A 14,303-nucleotide genomic window follows, 5' to 3' on the forward strand; every position below is an offset into this window, starting at 1 on the left:
CATCGGGCCGATCCACCGTTGACTCTTCACTCCCCGCCGTCAGTTGTTTCTTTGAGTTCTATGGCTTCGCGGCATGAACGCTTTTAGGCGATACGGCACGGATTTACCGATACTTTGCCGAGTTTATGGTTACATGCCAGCTACGGCGGTAGGTGTACCGCCTCTGGTATAGAAGGATAATACAGGGCGAGGTGCGAGAGCCTCGGCAGCAACGAAAATGAAATTGATCGTTTTCCTATGGCGCTGGTTTTAGAGACAGATAATGATGAGGTGGTGAGTGATTAGTCGTTAATGTTTTCACTTGTTCTGTATGATTATGCAATAGCTTGCGTATTGTAGCTATATGCGAGAATTTGTAATTGTGAAATTAAATATTGAAGCTTTGCCCGACCATTTGTGGATATTTCTGCTTGGAATCAATTTTGGTGGTGGTATTATTCGTTTTCTGTGTTTTGATTGATAGAAATTCATGGTAATATCGTTTATCATCATTTTATACGAAGCTAAGTATTCGACAAATTGAATTGTAAATGTTGGTTTGGCCATTTGTCAATATTTCTACTGCAAGATTATGTTTATATTAATTTTTTCCGTGTACTGTAATCTGGTTGATACAAACTGTTCGTAATATAATAAATAATTATTTTATACGAAGCTTAGTATTGAAGGAACTGAATTTTGAATGACCTTTTCTCAACACTGGCGAAGAACTACCATTACAATCTATTACATATTATCCTGTTTCATGATCTGCTTCACACAATTTAATGCGCAAGTTACATAGATTTATTATTCGAGAAGGCTTTACTTGACAAGTTGCATACAAAAGTATTTCCTACTCATATTCCGGGAACTCAGTTTTACCGATATGTCTGAATATTTTCTGATATATCTACTTGTTGTCAATTTCTGTAATGATTTGATGTGCTTTCTGAGATAACTTGACACAGATTAAGAACTAAACGGCAACGAAAACAATGGTAGTCGATAACACGAAAGACAAATAATTCACTTGTGTTTTTTACAAAAAATAGTAATGGACCGTTTCTTTTGAAAGTGGTGTAAGTCCTTTTTTAAAAAAAATGAGATATGACGTAATTTATGCTTAATTTAGTGTAAACTAAAATAAAATGAAATGGAATTGGAAAATGGACTTGCACCACTTTCAAAATAAACAGTCCAAATTATGGCGTCATTTTAGTATTGTAAAACTGTTTCGTAGGCATCGAAACGTAGAAACATCAGAGACAAAACACTTTTGCCCCTGTTCTACATTCGGTGTCGAGACACATTTACCATTTACAAATGTTCTCCAACTTTTGACAACGGTAACCGCAGTTATCATCGGACGTACAGTAAACCCGGGTTTATAGTAACAAGGGAGGCGGTTTGAACTTGCGTTAATAATACGCGGATTTAGATTATTTTGCCGCGCGCTCTTAATATCCAGGTCAACGTTATTCTGGCAAACTCCGCTCGTAACGACCGTGAATGTTTGCCTCGTGAAGTTTAATTCAATCTGCTCGAGTAACACGAGAACTCCATAGTCGTTAAGGAAAAATTGATGCTTGGAAGATGATTCGTTACATAAGCCCGGCTAAATATGTATGAATCACCGACGAAACTGAAACGGTTGAATATCGTGCGAGATTGGGCTCGCTGAAGCACATACACTCCTTCTGTATAGGGTGTAAAATAAGAAATCTAATTTCGATCTCATTATTTCTTCATACTCTACACAACAAGGTGTCAAAAAACATATGAAGAAAACTATCTGTTACGAACGAATGTTTTCCTGCAGAATCATTTCACAGTTAGGACCAATGAAATCACTTCGAATAGCGTATTGGGGAACCGTTTTCTTGTAAACGCTTGTAAAAGTTAGGACCAATTAAATCCCATGGAATAGATTATGGAGGAAATCTCCTCTTTGCCTATGGAGTCTCTTTTACCTCCTCGTTCACATAACAAAGACAAAGTGGGGGAAACGATACCTAACAGAAGGAACTTCGCGCAATTTGATTGGTCCAAACTTTGAGTAACTTTTACGACGAAACTATTAATTTGCGACATATTATTCCTCGTAATTATTTGATCCTTGAATTATGTAGAATATGAAGATGTAAATAGAAATTATTTATGTATCACTGAGGTGTACATATTTTCCACCCTGTATATTCGTGACACGGCTGCAGGCTCTAGCGACGCGTATCGTAAACCAGCAGTTTACGATGCCAACGGCTCAAAAGCGTTCGACTGAATAGTGCTACATAAGGGTAATATCTCGCTGCAAGTCGCCCATTAAACTTGGCGTCTTCGTAGCCGGGGTTAATATTCCTTGACCCGGTTTCCCTCCTTTCTTCTTGGTCCTCGCGCCTCCAGCCGAAGAAATGACCGACGTGTGAAATTGTTCTTTGTTTCTCCACACTCTGTTTATCTGTCCCCTTTAGGCGTTAATGTCTTTTCACCTCGACGAAGTACGCAATGTAATTAATAAGAATTGTTTTGCAATTCTTATAATTGGACTGCACATGCTTATGTAAATTTACAAATTTTTATATTGTTGTATAAAAATCATAATCGAATAGTATTCTATTTTAGATAGTAGGGCTCTTAGTATGGTGATAATAATACATAAATAGAATTGATGTTTATTAAATTTTTTATTTTACCGTATTCTTCAATTTATGAGACGCTAGAAATACATAAATCTTACCCAGTGCACTTATAATAATCTTTCTATTAAGATGTATAAGGTGATATGTTATTAATGGTATAATTGATAAGGATGCTATTGTTCATAAAAAAGTAAGTCCAATATTTAGAACAAACGTTTTGCTACTATAACATTGTTTACGAGAAACGTGGGCTTGAAAGTTCTTTGGGTATCCGGGATATTGAATACATTCGATTGATGTGTCTAAACATTATCGACCTTTTTTATTTACCATAAGCATTATTACGTGGATATCAGGCACACTTTCAAAGACGATTTTTTTCAAAATGGAACACAGTATAAAATTTTATTCTGAACTTTCAAAATATTTTCGCATGAAGGTTCTCTACCTTTTTGGTTATACATACACACATTATAACACATATTACAGTACATATTTTAGATGCACCAGGTATGCTCGATGAGCTAGCAGAAGTATGAGGTAGTTGCATATAAGGCGTGGGTTTTACTGATTGTTATAGGTAGGATTAGCTGCTCTTTTATAAATGAAAATTAATACAAGTTGCTACTATATACACATGTTAACTTAGTAACTGTTCTGTATTTTTCACGAGGTAGTATTTATTTTGTAGGTTACTTCGAACAAAAGAAAATGAATGATATTTTCAGATGAGACTCGGTTGAAACTCTTGTGTATGTTCACGCGTCAAAATTTTAAATCAGACTCAAAATTAGCTTTATAAGTCGTCATGTGAAGTTCGTTCATTAAAATACAGATGTTTACTTCGTAATAAAAGTGTTATGAACCGATTTTTGGTTCACTGATGAATGTACCTACTATTTCTTTAACCAAGAAGCTTCGTGTCAATTATCAAATTCTATGAAAATATTCACTACTTTACATACTGAGCGTTTCATTTATCTCGAGAATCATATAAAAATATTGATGAGTATTATTACTAATTTACCTATTGTGAATGAACAAAGAATGGCAGAATCCGTACGTGAATATCGACATTTTTCATGTGCTTTCACAGTGGCCAATCAAAATAAACTATACTTAAGTCCATTCGTCGAATACATTCTACATCTCTGAGTTAAATGAAACACACTGCACATCGACCCTACGTAAAACCTTGTAACACTCATAAAAACGTTTCTTGGTAGACAGAGAACTTCAAGCATTAAAATTTCGGAAACTTTTTCATACTACTCTGCCACACGTACAAAAGGCTCCGAAGACTATGTAACTTTCGCGTATATTTTGACCTTTATCACTAACATCACGTACAATTCACGTGACGCTCAGTTTTCGCATAAAACTGATACAGCACTCGGAACAAACTTATAAGTGGAACGTTAAAAGAAATCATTAATATACTGCAATTTTTCCTCTGACTGTTCACGAAGTTCCCCTGGGTCTCGTTGGAATAATACACACCATTGTCTTGTAGAGACGGTTGTACAATGTGGCACCAGGGCAATTTTAACTACCCAGGCACGTATGACCGAGTAATGAATCAAGTTTTATAATTCCGAAACCATGAAACTTACCTCGTAATGTACTCGTAATTCCAAGACGACGTCCCTTTGAATCTTCATCGCTGGGACGTTCCTGCGCGCCGTGAAAAGAAAGCGGCTTTTGTACTTTTGAGAGACCGTGGACTCGAGATAAGTCGGGCTGGCGCGCGTTGAGAGGATACGCGTGTTCGCATAAAAGCTCCCCCCCCCCGTTTACTTTGTCGTATTTGAACCACAGGCCCGGGTTTGTCGGAGCAATGCGACGCGTCTGTACAATTTAGACGTCGCCATTGTGCGTGAACCGTTAGCTCAATGGCTTTTGGAACAAACGTGGGAGTATCCGGCCGCGTTGCACGTGGTCCAGGTGACGGAGAGAGGATATATCTTGTAGCATTCGTCTTAATGTTTCGTTGTTCGTGGTAAACACGAAAAATCTGTCTTTTGTAGTCTCTGAGATCTCCCTGGAGTTAAACACTTTTAGTAACTTCTACTGTGTGTTTACGAGGAAAAGGGCATTGAAAAATGAGAGTCGACATTTTCTTTAGTTACTTCGTAGATGCGGAAAGTTGGAAAGGAAAAATGAAGTAATTAAAATCTATTTTAAAGATAAACATCATGACCACCCTGTAATAGGTCTGTACTACTTAAAATCTTGTTTTTATTTTAATTCTTTTTGAAAATTCGACACATCGGCGAAGATACTTTTCCCTGTGTTTCGGAATGATATACGAAATTTCTGTTGTAGGTTTTTTGAAAACATATTCTTTACCATTAGGTGATATCTAAAGATGTTATAGAAATTTGTATGCAGGTTGCCTGGTTTGAGGCGTTTCTGGCTCATAACTGGCTGGTTAATAACTTGTAAACGAAGCCTCTAATACCGTTTGGTTGTGCTTGATTTTCATTTTATCTGGACACGTAGAATCATCCCTTAAAGGTTTCGACGCTAGTAGCCGAACACCCTCTTTCTCAAATCAATGGAATATAGTCGATAGTCATATTCATGGTTATTTATTAAACATTTGCATTTAGTATGTGTAAACAGGTGGACAGTTTTTAGACGTACAGAAAGCTGAGTGCAATGGTACTTGTAATTTGATGGACCTTACAATCTAATAGATTCGTTAAAAATCCCGGTATTATCGTATACAATAAACAGTATTATTATTGAATTAATATGGTATACAATAACCGTATAATTACTGGAGTACCTTGCACAAGGTTTTCTTTATTATCAGAAAACCATCGCTTATACGTATATCACGTGCCGTATGATGAGTTCCGAATCATTAATTTGAAGCGATAAGATTCGCTTAAAAATGTATTCTTGCTAGACTGGAGTTACAAGGCGAGTTGATTGACGCCTGTAACTACTTTAAACTGCGCCAGCCCCGGGATTAAGAAGTGACAGGCAAGATAAAGCAACACGTGCATGCCTACCTAGCCCTTTAATCCCTTCTACGTTGACAGAGCCCTGTGCAACGTTCACTTTTGCCCCCCGCTGATTTTAATTCCAAGCGTATGAATTATGCATTCCTCGTCGTTAGTAAACATGTGGGCGCTTTTCAAACTGGTTTAACTAAAATTAAACAGACATGATACAGGGAAAAATTATAGAATTTATAAAGGAATTGTTTCCTCTGTGTATTCGTTGTTAGTTTTCATAGTGTTAAATACATTTGTACTTTTGTGAATTTATTTTCTAGAAAAGTTAGAAAATAGTTCGTTCTACAAGTATAGAATATAATCGATAACTAATTTTTTAAAGTGAAAGGCATACTTTCAGCGAATTCTGATAAGAAATAGTGAAATTTAGTAAGTACATTGTTTGAGGGTCGAATAATGCTTTTTCATTTTGTTAAACTTTACAAATGATACTGTATTTAAACAATATATACAATTGTTTAACTTTCCATTAGAGAATCACATCCCGTAACACTACGATTTTATTTCTATTACAAAAATATGGACGAAACGTCGAAATGAATAATTAATGAAGGGAATAAAAAACGAAAATATGTGTAGAGAAACTATTGGATTGATGGGAAAGTAATGAGTCATTTTAAAGAAATTCTTAGGCACCCCATAAAATTGATGTAATACATTCCAAGTTTTCAGGTTTGATTATGTTGTTCAATGATCAAAGTTTGTGAACGTGTACGAACTTTTTTAAAATTCTACAAAAAAACAAACTGTTACGTTTGTCACTAGTCTCCCCTACCATTCATTAAAACGTCAGGAAGTTTCTTGGTTACCTAATATTTCCTTTGAATTTACCGTTGATAAAGAATGGTAAGACTCTTCTACGGTAATCTAATATTTATGTGCCAGTGTATTTTTTTTCGATTTCTGACTATAGGAGCGGTAGCATTCTAGTTCGAAAATTTCCGGGGTATTCCGAATCGAACGCCAGGCATCCGAAGTGTGCGGTCACTGATACCCACGGAGATTGGCAACTGGTCCCTCGGTGAACCAGGGTCTTTGGGACATCTGCTATTGAAGCTCGAATAGCGTGCGAGAACATTTCCTCTAACGCGGAACTTCGAAGGGCTATAACTCGGGCAGGAAGCATTTGCTGATCTATGTACGTTTATACGACAGTTGTTTCGGCGCTGCGCTCAGCGGAACACGTTGGGGAAGTTTGGTTCAAATGTTCGAGACACGTTGCACGAGAAATTAACATAACGATTTCACATAACATTATAATATTCTGTTGTATATTTAGGACTGGCCAACGTAATTTCCTGGTGGCGAGATTAGAGTAGATCCTCGCAGCAAGTTTTAGTACCCTTTGAGATTTCGAAACACTTGCACTTTTTGTTTCTGTGTTTGGTGTACCGAGTGACGATTCATTGTTTTGTAATATATTCAGTGTTCATTTTTAAGGAAATTGACAATTTTATCAGAGGCTACGTTGATTGACACGGTTAGATTCAATAGAAGCTTGGTGTATTTTTTTTGGATCTCGATAATTTTATGTTCTTGTTTATAACTTTTTTAATCCTCCTGTATTTTTCCTTTTTCTCCTTTGTTTTGTTACCGTAACTTTGTAGTCTTTGTAGTTCCTCACCGTTCTTTAATATTGTACATTATTTTACAACACGAAAGATTAAAATGTCACGTTGAATTTCATTTATATTATCTTTTTCAAAAAATCGTTGATATTATTATTACTATTACTATAATTTGATAGTTTTCGTCATAGTTCTTATGAGAAGAATATGTTCTTATGAGAAGAATTCTATATTGTTCATGTGTCCGTCCTCACTTGGAATATTGTTCCGCTATTTGGTCTCCATACCAGCATTACTTTTGTAATATGTTGGAAAGTACACAACATCGATTTTTGCATTTAGTTGTCCATCGAATCGGTCGTCCAATGTCGACTTACGACCATGATTTCTCTTATATGTATAATCAATTAAAATTATGGCCTCAGAAACGCAGACGCATTATGTTTAACTTACTATTGGCGCATAAGGTACTTAATGGCGTCATCATGTGTCCTGATATCTTGTCTCGCTTTAAGTTAATTACGTCAGCGTTATCCTGAAGAAATCATGTCCTACTACTTCAATGTGTATAAATTATGTGTATCGCTGGACTTCTTTAATTACCAAGTCTCTTTTAGGCATTGATCATACAACACATTGTTACCTACAATTGACTGATTATAACTGGATCGTATATTAAAGGGATATATACCTGTATATCAATAAATAAATTATATTGTGTGACTAGCAGTTTTTTCATTAAGTAGCGTATCGTATATTTCCTTAAAATGGAAGACGTGGATAAAAATTAATAAAATTAATATTTACTAACTCAAATGTGAATGTACAAGCCAGTTTGCGCAAAACATTTTAACGTGTAAGCGGGCCCTAAGACCCCTTTCCCTTTTAGTGCCTTGAAAAAAAGAGGATATTTAGGAATTTTTTTAACGAAAGCAAAAACCATATGATAACAAAAGTTCCTGGCCTTTATTTATTATACATTCAAGTAAATAAAAAAATGTTTGTTTCAATATTCGTGCAGCGTGGAAAATTGTATGTGGCTCTAATCGTGTTGATCCAAAATTTCACTGTACAAACGGTGTCCGCGATATCTCGATGTAGAGTAGTCCGACATTAAAATTTCAAAAGGATGATTGAATCTTATTCCACCGTCCATCGTGCGACGTGTTATGAAGACAAGAAAGTGAAATGACTGCATTTGGTATAAATTTTAACAAAGGCATGCAAAAAAAGGGGAAATTTTACGCATATTATTCTGAATAAGAAAATAATTTAAGCTTAAAAATTCTTAGTAAGGTAGGTCATGCGATAGCTGATTCAATGACAAAAAGAATGCCACAAGAATTTTTAAAATCGGTTACTAACTTTTTGCGTTATAATGGGCATCGTTTGTACAGTGCAAGTTTGAATCAACACGATTAGTGTCACCCACAATTCAGGAATATTGAAACAAAAATTTTGTTTATTTAGTTGAAAGTGTAAGAAATAAAATCCAGGAAGTTTTTTCACCATGCGTTCTTTGCTTTCTTTAAAAAATTTCCTTAACTATCATCCATTTTTCGGGCCTCTAAAGAGAGAAGAGGCCTTAACTCAAACCCAATAACCTCCACATCTCTGTAAACGATTTTTTGTTCTACACAAAACAGAAAGTACTTCAAAATCGTTCTGTACGTTTTCACATATTTTTCGATCGTTCGAGTGGCGTTTAAAGAACCGCCCCTCGAAGCTCCACGAAACGTTTCAGAATCGCTTCCTCGTACATCAACGCATAGACGCAGGGCGCCTTCCAATCTCCCAAACTTCACCAAACCGTCAGTTTTTCTCGAAGTGTTCCGCGGCTGTGGAACTCCTCGAAATGAATCGTTCAATCTCGCGACTCCCGGCGTGAACGGCCACTCGTCGTCGCGCGAACAAAATCTCGCGACACTTCTCTTTCGTCTATTGTTGTCGTAAATCGAATAGTCGATCGACGCGAGACGTTCGTGGACGAGCCGTATCTCGTTCAGCAACGGTTTTATCACTGGCCGGGTTCAAACCGGTTCATTGGCTCCCGGAGTTGCTCGTTGATTCTGTGAAACAGCAATTATGCGCAGCAACGGGGCCAGGCGATATCTTGTTCGCCTGATATTCTGGTATATTCGAGGCTGAAATTGATGAGACGCGATCTCAATTTTACTTTTCATGCAGTTAGCTTCCTATGATCATGTTATAATTGTAGGAAATGTAATCTACCAGATACGGATATCAGTTTCATTTATATTAGGGCATTCTACGAATTATGGATGGTCTTCTCTGACTTGAATTTCAAACCATATAATGCAACGTATTTATCGTTATGCATTTCTCATGTTAAAATGGAGAATGGCGATTTGAATTGAAACAATATTTAGCGAATTTAAACCTGCGCTTTCAAATGTGTCGCGTGTGTCATAAGTAGAGTGTGGAAATTGATGCAAATTCATAATTTTAGATAGTAATGCCTAAAATTTCCAATGGGACAGAATTTTGAAATTTACACTATAGGTTTCACCACATAAATGGTATTAAACTTTATTAAAATCTTCATTTTATTGTATTTTCCAAGTTAAGGGAAGCTATAAATTGCATAAACATATAATTGTTAACTTTCCAGATGTATATGACTTTTGACGGTACATAAAATTGTTTAACTTTTCATCGTAGAATCATATTTCGTAACAATACGGAATCCTTTGGTATCGGAATATTACGGAAAATATATTTGAAATGGAGGGCATTAAATACAGAACAGTTGCCCCGATTATAATAACAGATGGCTCGTAGACCGAATGGAAGCTGGCTTAACGGCGGAAGAAAATGAATTCGTCGAACCGTACGGTCGCAACACCGTCACAGAAACGGGGAACGGTTTCGCTTCGACCGGAAACACGCCAGGCCGGATTGCGTTCCGGTATTGTCCGCGGTATTTTTACGGGTGGCACCGTTATTGCCAATCCGCCGATTCCGAAATCCGAAACCAGAAAGACGATAAATCGAGCGACGGACGCGCGGCTCGGTTGGTCCTCGCGTCTCCGTGGAAATTCGTGGGTGGTTTCATTGTTTCCGTGTGCATTTATCGGGAACACGGCTCCAAGGGGGTCGTTGAGAATTCTGGTGAAATTTTAGCCAGATCGTTTTCGAGAGGAATGCACACGGAAAACGGTATCGGTACAATCGGTATTATCGTTGAAAACGGTCTCGAGTACTGAATCGATACAGCGTTAAAATAGTAATACGCATATTATAGGCCCCGCCTCGAGAGTAACTCTCGCGATAGCTGCACCGTGAAACAATAGAAGGAAGCTTCAATTCCGTGTTGTAGCATTCGAAACGATATTGAGCCCAAATGAATAATGACTCGCGTGTAATTGATAATGTCTACGATGATAGGGTGATTGTGTGATAGAGGGTAATCGGTGCATTACTAGTATTTCGGTATTTCGATACTGAAAATTAAATTCTCTCAGTATTCAGTAGCGATTCCCGTGAAATACGATGGTTTATGGAGTTCACATAAATCCCACGGTTTCTGGGAACCTATTAATTCTACTGTACCATGGAATGTAAGGATGAACGAAAACAAGGGTTTCACAGACTTCAGCATTTTAGGGGATACCACATTTCATGGAATTTAGAGTATCTCGGGACCCAGGATCCTACGAAGATCTGGGTCCTATAAAGACCAGGGATCTATAGACTGCCAGATCCTACGATGCCCAGAAATTCAGAGATGCAAGAGACCTGCCCAGTTCAGGATTCCACACGCACTAGGTGATCACACACGATCTCCAGTTTGTAGAATCTGTGGGAGTCCACAAAATCCAAGATCGCACAAAGATAAGAGATCTATAGAGGCCAAGATCACTGAAACACTAGAAACCTACATAGTCCAGGGTTGAGAGCCTCTTTTCAGGGACACATGGACTCATTCCATGAGCTCAATGTTTCCAGAGTACCTATGATCCTAGGTACTCTTGGATGTTTTAGGTCCTACGGAGTTCAAAGTTTCACAAAATCCATGGTTCTACGGGGCCCAAGTGTTCGCAACATCCACGAGTTCGTAGATTCTTGAATCGGCGAATTCCGAGTTTCCGTGGGATCTAATGTTCCATGAACTTTAGAAATCTACAGATGTTAGGATGCAGCAGATTCCAAGAATATACGGACATTAGGGTTCCACAGGTTTCCTGAATTCTGCCGTCCCACGGGATCCAGCATCCATTAACATTCTTCTCTACTTCAATCCAGAGTCCCATGAGATCGCGAGATCCATAAATTTGCCATTCCACAAAGTCACGACTCACAGGGTACAGAGACCCACGAAGACTGAGGTACCACAAAATCTAACGTTCCACTTGATCTACAGTGACATAAGCTCCAAGCTCCCCCAATGTCGAACCTCGTCGGAGTCAGTTAAAACTATCGAATGCAGCGAAACTCCTGTACCTATTCAATCCAACCATGGCTCGTGTCTAAAGTGCCGGATCCACGAAATAGGTTTCAAGTTCACACGCTACTTTGCAACAAAGCAATAACTTCCAGAACGATAGGTTCACCGCTAAACAGCTTCCCATGTCTCTTTCCTGAAGGCAAGTTCGTGGCGTTGGTGGGCCGTCGTAGCGCATTACCACAAACGAAAACGCCAATATGTCGGGATGGTGAACACGTGAAGGAATGAGCTTGGCGCGGAGACGCGATAGGTGGAAGCAATAAGCACGCCTGTCGTGGATATTTTTCAGTCGGGATCGAGGCGATAGACTCGCCCGATGGCTATGAAATATTTGACCGAAATACCAGGTGCGGGACAGGCATAAATTTCCCCTTCCACTTCTTCTCCCTGTTCTTGTGCGATATAAACGGGGATCGTTTCGCGTGTTCAAATGCCGGAACGAACGATCGTCCACCGTGTTCTTCGTACGTGTGCAACGGTAACCGGATATTTATCATCCGGCCAAGTACGGCCACGTTTCTCCGTATCGTTCCGTCGAGATTTTTATTGTTGATTTTCGACAGCGCCCCGTAAAGCTTTCCTTTTAGGTATATCTTACGTCACACTTGTCGCACACTCGACCGTGTGCCTGGAGCTTGCGGAATAGAAACGGCCTGGAAACTTGTGTCGAGCGCTCGTGATTCGGTTTTCGGGGGAAAAAGCGAGGCTTTACGAACCAGACGTATTCCGTACGTTACTGTTTCGTACTGTTTATTGGTCGTTCGGATTCCAAATTGTCTCGCGAGTCGAGCAGTCTTGTCAATCTAAGGGGTACAAGGATTATTCTGACCCGAGAAACACCGTTCTGGACTGAGTAATCGTACGTTTATACTACTGATGCTTTATTAGACGAATGAAACAATATTTGATTGCGGAATCAGACGGTTGGGGCAGTTTTAATTGGGTATACAGCAGAGGTCGTGAGTTTAAGATGTTATTGTGTCATTTAAATTATTATGTACAGTTACTTACAAAAGTATTTGTAAATGTTAAAATTAAAAATATTAATTATAATTTGTATTAGCACAAACCTTGATTAATCATTAATGTCAAGATGCATTCAATGAAGAAATTATACATGGTGCATTTTAAAAAAGTGTTCTCATCAGAGGAAACAGTCAATATTTATTTCATACACACTTTTTTTTTACAGTACACAGTAAATCATCGATGAGTGTTCAAAGGTTCTTCGGCACTGAATTTCAGACGTCATCCCCACCACTGGTGGGGTTTCATGTAGAACCAGTCAAGCGCCCAGTGGTGGGGATCAAAACCTGAACACTTAGGGCCGAGGAACCGTTGAATACTCGTCGATGATTTACTGTATTGACATGTTCCGTCCCGCGAAGGTGACCTATGCTGAAACTTCCGTTCACGTCATTTGATATTTTCTTTATATTAATTCTGCAATCATCATGGAACACAGTCTAGTTAACAAATATAATGAACATCCTAAGTGGGTCACAATAGAAAACAAATCACATATACTGGCTTAGCGGGGAATGTCATAGTTTATCCAATAACCCCAAGCTTTTATTATAATTTGTTAAGCTGTTATTGTTATTCACGTACAACCCGAAATGTTTTAGTGTATTTTAGTACAACAACAGTGTTTTTGGTCGGTTTAAATTTCTATAGAAAATTATGAAAGTACTTTTATGTCCAATTACACAGGGTTCCCTGGAATATATTTTCTCCTCCATCCGTATTACTGAATATTCTTCGACAGCTTCTTCCCGCTACGCTGTGTCTTCAAATCGAGAGATAAAGTAAAACGGTGATTACATAAAGCAATGTTGAAGGTGGAAGCCCATCCAGGGAGTCGTTTCCTTACGTAAGATGTAAAGCTATTCAGGATTACATGATCGTGTCTCTGAAAGAGGTCGGAGGCGGAAAATATATTCGCAAGTAGAAATTCTACGATTTTAAAAATTGTTTTAATATATTAAGCCAATTAGAATTCATTGTATTATTCCAGCTTTTGTATGTTCACAATACGTTTCCGATAGTATTAGGTTGTTACAGATGTACCTTGTGTCTGTTAGATTCTTTACTTTTATTTTCGTCTACCACATCTTATTCTTCTACAAAGAATTTATTGAGAAATCAAACGTAAATAGAAATGATAAAAATTCATTTTATAAGTGTTTTATGATGAAAAGGATGGGAAAGCCTTTATTAGTAGTTTGTCATATTGAATACAGACGCGATAATAAATTTATCTGTATATTCAAAATTACGTTATTTTACAATAATCTACTAAGTTACTTATTACATTAAGTGACTGTGTATTAAGTGGTATTAATTTTTAATACAGATTTACGACATCACAGTTATAATCCATCATAGAGTATTACAATGGCGGTCATATGAGAGTTTTAAAAGAGGGACATGGTGACAATATCATATCTAATTTAAAAGAATATAGGTTGATTTTAAAATAATAATCACTTTATTAGAATTATATGTAAATCATATGAAGTGAAAACAATAGTAAGAGTTTTATGTGAAAATGATGAAGTATATATGTGTAATACTTTTTTTATAATATGAAGCAAACATGGATTTATGTATAAATTTTTAT

This window comes from Dufourea novaeangliae, unplaced genomic scaffold, assembly GCF_001272555.1.
Source record: "Dufourea novaeangliae isolate 0120121106 unplaced genomic scaffold, ASM127255v1 scaffold78, whole genome shotgun sequence".
NCBI classification, from domain to species: domain Eukaryota; kingdom Metazoa; phylum Arthropoda; class Insecta; order Hymenoptera; family Halictidae; genus Dufourea; species Dufourea novaeangliae.